This window comes from Tachyglossus aculeatus (genome assembly GCF_015852505.1).
Source record: "Tachyglossus aculeatus isolate mTacAcu1 chromosome 12 unlocalized genomic scaffold, mTacAcu1.pri SUPER_6_unloc_2, whole genome shotgun sequence".
NCBI classification, from domain to species: Eukaryota; Metazoa; Chordata; class Mammalia; order Monotremata; family Tachyglossidae; genus Tachyglossus; species Tachyglossus aculeatus.
The window spans coordinates 4,773,372-4,782,458 of NW_024044829.1; positions in this window are offsets into that span (position 1 = coordinate 4,773,372).

The following is a 9,087-nucleotide window of genomic DNA, read 5'->3' on the forward strand; positions in this document are numbered from 1 at the left end:
CGCTCTGAATCCCCTCATCTACAGCCTGAGGAACCGGGATATGAAGGCCGTCCTAGGGAGGGGGCTAGGTAGGGAATGGCTTCCATCTTGGGGACATGAAGTCACCATTCGTGGCCTGCTGAATTTAGAATGATCACAGTGAATGCCCCCAGCATCTTTCAGAGACCGGATCTCTGTGTGTTTCACCCACAGACAACCCTAGGAGAAGGTAAAACCATCTATAACACTTATTTAGAAAAGGTCCTTGTTTTCACAGACAGATTGGGTCAGGCTAGATTCATCTTCTGCTTCCTGAGCTGAAGGCTACCCTTCAAAGGAGGGCATAAGTTTTAATGCGAGGTGACACTCAAAGTCGTACCTTTGTCAGTCGGTACTGATTTTCCCCGAGAAATAATGGCATCGGTGGGAGATTAGGTAATGAATTGACTCATTTCGGTGCTGCGGAACTCTACCTGAAACTTCTAAACTTTACACTGCCCAATTATCAAGTTGCAGAATGTACCTTGCTCCTTTGTTTGCATTTCTTTAGAGTGTTTCATGTCTAAATGTGTTGGGGGGTGGTGGCGGGGGTTCTATGTGTGTGCACAGTATAGCTCAATCAAAAATACTCTCCCCAGAGTGGTTAATTAATTTTTATATATTTTTTGTTTTTTCACTGGCACTCAAACCGATTAATCAATCAATCAGTCAATGCTTTGTTTTTTCTAACTGGAATTTTTAAACCCTTGCTATGTGATGGACTAAGCACTAAGCACTAAGCACTAATAACTAAGCACTTGGGTAGATACAGGTTAATCAGGTTTTATACAGTCTCTGTCCCTGCTGGGGTTCATGGTCTTAGTCCCCATTTTACAAATGAGGTAACTGAGGCCCAGAGGTGTGAAGTGACTTGTCCAAGATCACAGAGCAGACAAGGGGCAGAGCTAAGATTTGAACCCATGACCACCTGACTCCCAGGCCCGTGTTCTATCCACTAAGCCACCTAGGCTCCACACCTTCTGAAGAAGTGTTCCACCAGCATCACTAATTTTTCAGCACTAACTCTCAAGCTACAAGAAATGATCAGTGAAGCAGCATGGGCTAGTGGAAAGAGCACTTGTTCAAAGTCAGAGGACCTGGGTTCTAATCCCAACTCTGCCAATTCCCTGCTGTGTGACCTTGGGCAAGTCACTTCAGTTCTCCATTCCTCAGTTTCCTCATCGTAAAATGGGGATTCAAAACCTGTTCTCACCGCCCCCCCCCCCCCTTACTTAGATTACGAGCCCCGTATGGAACCTGATTGATTTGTACCTACCCCTCTGCTTAGATCAGTGCTTGGCACATAATAACTATTTAACGAATTCCATGACAATGAAGTTCTGATGGTAGTCAATCTCCCAGCATTAAAAATCTTCACACTTGAACACTACTATGTAGGGTGGTGTATAGATTTCCGCATACAGTAAACATTCAATAAATACTGTCGATTGATTGATTGTGTGACTGATGAAAGGAGAATGAGCAACAGCAGATTAACCAAAAAGCTACTGAATGGAAAGCAGAAATGGAGAAATTGAAAGCAAGGAGGCAGACGGCAGAACAACGTCTGAGACGATATTTCATCCTCTAGACTACTTTCAAGGAACAAGAACCATATGACCAGAGGGTTCTCATTTCGCCTGCGCCCCGAGGTCCCTGGGTAGGGCCCCGAGACGGTCCTCCAGGAATTCCACTCAGAGTAGCGGCTGCCTTATCTTTGGGGACAGGGTCCATTTGAAGAAGCACCTAGGTGTCTGCGGGAGAGCGGAGAGAGGCTGAGAGCTCCTCGATGTCCATCCTTGGCTGACCAAACCCAGGAGTCCGAGGGGAGACAGGGGACCAGTCCAGTCTGGAAGAGGTAGGTGACACCCAACCCAAGCTGTCCCGGTGAGTGCGCCCTGGAATGGGGATGGAGGGGCGGGGAGAAGCCAGCAGCCCGTTATGAATCTCGTACTCGGCCCCAGGTTGGAGTTCGGACCAGGGCTGCATTGCAGGCGAGTTTGCAGGAGCAGAAACCAGGCTTCAGCAGGGACGACACAGTGGCGGGTACCACAGCACAAGCCACTAGAACTGGAATCACTTCCTCTGCTCAGTTTCTCAATCGCAGGGTCGGTCTTTTTGTACGTGGATCAGCACTCATCTGCTATTTGTTCTAGGATGCCCCCTCCGTTGTCTCGCTGACATCCCATTATCTGTCCTCCATCAGCCCTCTGCCATCCCTCCATCATGGCTCCATCATCCCTCCATCATCCCTTGATCGGCACTTCATCAACGCCCCATCGACCTTCCATCCCCTTAGACTGTAAGGTCGTCATGAGCAGGGAAGGTGTCTACCAACTCTGTTGGATCTTCCTCTCCTTAACACTTTAGTCCAGTGCTCCGCATACAGTAAGCGCTCAGTAAATACCATCGATTAATTAATTAATTAATTAATTAATTAATTAATTCCATCGTATTCATTGTGTGCTTACTGTTTGCAGAGCACTGTACTAAGCGCTTGGAAAATTCAATTCGGCAACAGACACAGTCCCTAAACAAAAACAGGCTCACAGTCTAAAAGGGAGAGACAGACAACAAAACAAAACAAGTAGACAGACATCTTAGTATCACAATAGATAAATAGAATTATATATACACATCATTGATAAAAATGAATCGAGTAATAAATATGTACAAATATACACAAATGCTGTGGGTAGGCGAAGGGGGTAGAGCAGAGGGAGGGAGTAGGGGCGATAGGGAGGGGAGGAGGAGCAGAGGAAATGGGGGGCTCAGTCTGTGAAGGCATCCTGGAGGAGGTGAGATCTCAGAAGGGCTTTGAAGAGGGGAAGAGAGCTAGTTTGGCAGATGTGAGGAGGGAGGGCATTCCAGGCCAGAGGTAGGACGTGGCCAGGGGTCGAAAGCGGAACAGGCGAGAACGAGGCACAGTGAGAAAGTTAGCAGCACAGTAAGGAGCAGAGTGTGGAGGCTTGGTTGTAGTAGGAGAAGCAGCGTGGCTCAGTGGAAAGAGCACGGGCTTTGGAGTCCGAGGTCAGGGGTTCAAAACCCGGCTCTGCCAATTGCCAGCTGTGTGAATTTGGGCAAGTCATTTCACTTCTCTCTGCCTGTTCCCTCATCTGTAAAATAGGGATGAAGACTGTGAGCCCCCCGTGGGGCAACCTGATTACCTTGTAATCTCCCCAGCGCTTAGAACGATGCTTTGGAAATAGTCACAGCTTAATAAATGCTATCATTAAGGAGAGAAAGGAGGTGAGGTAAGAGGGGCGAGACGATTTCCGTCGTCTTTCCATTAGCTTTGAAGCTAATAGTGAGGAGGTTTTGCTTCATGCAAAGGTTGATAGGCAACCACTGGAGATTTTTGAGGAGGGGAGTGACACGCCCAGAGCGTTTCTGTAGAAAGGTAATCGGGCATCAGAAGGAAGTATAGACGGAAGCATAGACTGAAGCATAGACTGACTGGGAGATCAGAAAGGAGGATGATGCAGTAATCCAGTCGGGATAGGATGAGAGAATATGCCAACAAGGTAGCGGTTTCCATGGAGAGGAAAGGGCAGATCTTGGCGATGTTGTGAAAGTGAGACCAGCAGGTTTTGGTGACTGATTGGATGTGTGGGGTGAATGAGAAAGCAGAGTTAAGGAAGGCAGCAAGACTGCGGGCTTGTGAGACGGGAAGGATAGTAGTGCCGTACACAACTAGGGGAAAGTCAGACATAGGATAGGGTTTGGCAGGGAATATAAGAAGCTTAGTCCTGGACATGTTGAATTTTAGTTGGCGGGCAGATATCCATGTTTAAATGTCATGAGGGCAGGCAGAGACACGAGTCTGGGATGGGGGGGGGGGAGAGAACAGGGGAGGAGATGTAGATTTGGTTTTCATCTGCGTAGAGATGATAGTTGAAGCCTTGGGAGCAAATGAGTTCACCAAGGGAGTGAGTATAGATGGAGAACAGAAGGGGACCAAGAACTGACCCTTGATGAACACCTACAGTTAGGAAATGGCGGGGGAGGAGGAGCTCGTGAAGGGGACCGAGAATGAACAACCAGAGATTTAAGAGGAAAATCAGGAGAGGACGGAGTCCATGAAAGCAAGGTTGGATAACGTGTTGAGGAGAAGGGGATGGTCGACCGTGTCAAAGACAGCTGAGAGGTCGAGGAGAATTTGGATAGAGTAAGAGCCATTGTATTTGGCAAGAAGAAGGTCATTGGTGACCTTTGAGAGGGCATTTTCCGTGGAGTGGAGGGGAGAGAAGCCATCATTTCTCCCACCCTCTACCAAGCTCGAGGCGACGTACGTAACTGGCGTCCCATGCCAGACCCTTCCCTATGTAGCCAGACTTCACTCTGCAGTTAATTTTCCCCGTATTGAGACAGCTGCAATTGGATTCCCTGGACCTGCAACTTTGTGCGCGTGTGTGTGCGCACGTGTGTGCGTGTGTGTGCGCGTACTCAGGGCAGGGTAGGAGAATCAGGGAGGAAATCCCAGACTTTAGGGAAGGGGGACATCTGGATAGGGAAGAGAGGGGAATTTTCTCCATCTCTCCTTAGGAAACAGGTTTGAGGGTCAGGGAAGAGCCGAATGAGTGACTAGATACGTTTATGGGGGTATGCATCTACCAACTTGTTTGTATTGTCCTCTCCCAAGTAATTAGCACAGTGCGCTGCACACAGTAAGAGCTTTCTAAATACGATTGACTCTGTGCGACTGTCCGTCTGTGGGAAAACCCCGGTCTGTGAGCGAGTGGGAATACATATGAGGGCATTATGTGTTAAGATATATAAATGTTTAGCTGTACCTTTGTGCGTGAGAATGAATTTGTGTGTTTCAGGGTGACTTCTAGGGCTGCTATATCCTTCCATTTCTGTCTGGGGGAACGATAAACACCGTTATTACTAATATCAGTCAGTCAATCAGCTTAGTACAGTGCTTTCCATACAGTAAGTGCTCAATAACTACGACTGAAGGAATTCATTTTCCACTTTACAGGAGCTGCTACAATCAGGGTCCCTGTGCTAGAAGCTGTTTGTGTTTGTGTGTGCATGATTCTATATGCGGGTATACATAGATATATGTATGTATGTGTGTGTGTGTGTGTTTATATTTGTATATACATACGTGTGTGTTTGTAATTGTGTGTGTGTGTGTGTGTGTGTGTGTGTAGGTATGTGCACGCACATTAATTGGTAGTGGAAGCAGAGAACAAGTTCAGGCAGTGGGGAGGGTTGAAGACGACGATAGAAAATGATCTCCCTCCAGACTGTAAACTCGATGTGGGCAGGGAATGTGTCTACCAACTCTGCTGGGGTGGCGGAGGGAACGCAATCTCAGAAATTCCCTTTAAATCGACCAAAATAATGTGAAAGTCTGGATCATTCCTTATTCCTACCGGTTAAGGAACTCAAAGATCATTTTGAATTCAATAACTGTCTTCTCTCCATAAAGAATCACTAGCAAATGTCCTGTCAGTTTCTTCACTCATCCTATCAATGGACGCTAATTTTGGCTCTTCCCTCATCCACTGCAGAAAGTCAATGCTGCCTCTCCAAAATGTCCAAAGTTTCCACGGTGATGGAATTCCTCCTGCTCGGTGTCTCGGAGGTCCGGGAGCCGTAGCTTGTCCACGCCTTGCTGTTCCTCCTGGTCTACCTGGTGGCCCTGACGGCGAATCTCCTCATTGTCGCCATCACCGCCTTCGACCGGCGCCTCCACACCCCCATGTACTTCTTCCTCAGGCACCTGTCCGTCCTAGACCTGTGCCTCATATCCGTCACTATCCCCAGGTCCGTCACCATGTCCTTGACTAAAAACAACTCCATCTACGTCTTGGGCTATATGGCTCAGCTCTTATTGGTGAACTTGTTTGGCGCTTCAGAGTATTTTTGTCCTCACTGGTTTGTCCTGCTGCCCCTACAACTCCATCTGCAACCCCCTGTACTACAAGGTCATTATGGACCAAGGGGCCCGTGGGAAGATGGCCGCCGCCTCCTGGCTCATTGGAGGGCTGTTAGGGGTCCTATTCTCTGCTTCGACTTTCTTCCTGTCCTTCTACAGGTCCAACGTCGTCCAGCAGTTCTTCTGTGACGTCTCCTCCCTGCTGGAGATCACCTGCCCCGAGGACCACATCACCATCGACGTGAGCGAGACCGTCGGGATAGCGTTAGCTATCGTCTGTTTCGTTTCTATCGTCATCCTGTATATGCATATCTTCTGGGCCGGACTAAAGCCTTCTCCACCTGTTTGCCTCACCTCGTCGTCATTATCTTTGTCATTTCGACAGCCGTCACTGCCCATGAGAAGCCACACTCAGACGACTCCTCGACTCTGGACATGATGGTGTCCGTGTTCTACGCATTGGTATCCCATGTCCTGAACCCCCTCATCTCCAGCCTGAGGGACCGGGACATGAAGGACGTCATCGGGAGAGTCATAAAGGGGAGATTTTCCTATCTTTTTCTCTGGAAAAAACAATCTCGTGTTGATATTGCCATTACTCACCTCACTAAGACACCCTGAAGAGAGGTGCATATGAACAGTTGTCTTTTCTGGCTGAAAGGAAGCTTTCTCAGGGTCCGGCGGGAAGTCTGGTAAGATCGGTGTGTATTGTTCTGGGGTCAACAAAAGCTAACAAGTTTGACACAGTTTATATCCCACAATGGGCTCAATCCTCATCCCCATTTTACGAAAGAGGGAACTGAAACCACAGAGAAGTGAAGTGACTTGCCCAAGGTCTCACAGTAGACAAGTGGAAGAGCCGTGATTTTCACCTAGGTCCTTCGAACTCTCAGACCTGAGCTATATCCACTTGGTCACGCTGATTCTCTTGGGTAAGTTATTTAACCTTCATAATTAACAAAATCATTTTTCCCTCCCAGATCATTGAAGCTCTCCAAAATCTGTCAGTCTCACGTGATATGGAAAAATTCCCTCCTTCTGTTGCATTCCTTAGTATCGGTCATCTTCTGAATAAAGTTTATCTAACTGATTTGTTACTTTTACTTTCTGAGAGTGAAGGTGTTAGTACTGTGATTTTGAAGTGAAGTAGTGTGATCTAGTGGAAAAAGCATGGTCCTAAGAGTCTTTCATTCGATAGTTTTATTGAGCACTTATTGTGTGCAGAGCACTGTCAGAGCACCTGGATAGACTGTAAGCTCATCCAAACTTCCAGAGCTGTGCCACAGTACCAGAACCTGGCAACCGGCTGCCTGGTAGCTATGGCTGGGCAGTGGATAATAATAATAATAATAGTATTTGCTAAGCTCTTACTATGTGCCAGGCACTGTAGTAATTATTGGGGTGAATACAAACCAATCAAGATAGAGGGCATTGTGAAATTTGGGGACGCTAGACAACGCCCCCCTCCTGCAAGCCCCCTGCCCGGTCCGGGGTCGTCGCCCTGGTCTGAACCCCAACATAGGTCCCGAGTGTGAGCATCTCCTCAGACTGGCTCTGACTCTTCCATCCACCTTCTTGTCCCTTCCAGTCCCTCCACCCCCACCTCCACCAAAGTCACTCTCACGTGGACAGCATTTGTCCGAAGGGCCCTGACCTCCATCTCCCCTTGGTTTTCTGGGTGGAGCAGGTCACGAAGTCTCCAAAAAGCTGGCTACCACACGTGGCACAGAAGATGTGTTCAATAAATAACACTGATGGACTACTGGATTGATGAATGGATAGATGGCTGGATGAGAGGTGATGTACCTGAGCAGTTGGATGGGATCTGTATCCATCTTTTACCCCCCTTCTTCCAACGGTCGTACTTATCCTAAGAGTGTGCCTTATTCTCCACCTCTTCAAAGCTTTACTGAAGGACATCTCCTTCAAGAGACCTTCCCTAAGTCCTCTTTTCCTTTTCTTCCTCTCCCTTCTGCGCTGCCCAGACTTGCTGTCTTTATTCATTCCCCTCCCAGCCCCACATCACTTATGTCCATATCTGTAATGCATTTATTCATATTAATCCCTGTTTCCCATTTCAGAATGTACACTCATTTTGGGAAGACAATGTGTCTGTTATAGTGTTATACTATACTCTCCCAAGTGCTTGGTACTGTGCTCTGCATACCGTAAGCACTCAGTAATACAAATGATTCACTCCTAAATTATTTTTATTATCATCATCATCATCATCATCATCAGTCAAAAGAATTTATTGAACACTTACCATGTGCAGAGTACTCTACTAAAATTGGGAGAGTACAATACAACAAAATCAGCTAGCACGTTCCCTGCTCACAACTAACTAGCAGTCTAGAAGACCACCTAACTGAATATTTGGTCAGCCCACTGGATAAAATCACCCAGATATGGGGCAGTTGGGAGGCTGAAATGTCTTGGATATTAGATCACGATTCCACAGGCTATCCGTCCTACCCCCAATACTTTAGGAAAAATCAAAACAGTGCAGGAAATCATTGTGGTCCATCCATTGGATTATAATCCCAGCTCTGCCACTAGTCTGCTGTGTGACCTTGGGCAAGTCCCTTCACTTCTCTGGCCTTCAGTTACCTCATCTGTAAAATGTAGATTGAGACTGTGAGACCCACCTGGGATAGGAGAATGTGTCCACTCCAGTGTTAAATACAATACCTGGCACAAAGAAAGTGCTTAACAAATACCATAATAATAATTATTATTATTGTTAATAACCCACCTGGAAGATACCCTAGAAAGCCACTACAAGTCCCTCTAAATATATTGTTGCAAGACTCTGCAGGGGGGTAGCTGGATCTACTCTAGGAAACATAAATTAATGGACTCTTGATCATAATCATAATTAATATCATAACCATAATTATCAACATTATCATGATAGCCTTATTAACAGTTTACATGCACAAGAGTGTAACAAGTGCTGAGTAGAAATAAAATGATCAGTTCAGACAACGGCCCTGGCCGTAAGAGGCTCAGGATATAAGAGAAAGAGAAAGCATGTATCAAATCCTTATGTTATAGAAAGGCCCAGAGAGGTTAAGTTGTTAACCCAAAGTAACACAGCTGGTCAGGGGCAGGTTTGGCATTAGAACTCATGTCATGGCTCCCAGTGACATGATCAATCCCCTCTAGACTGTAAACTC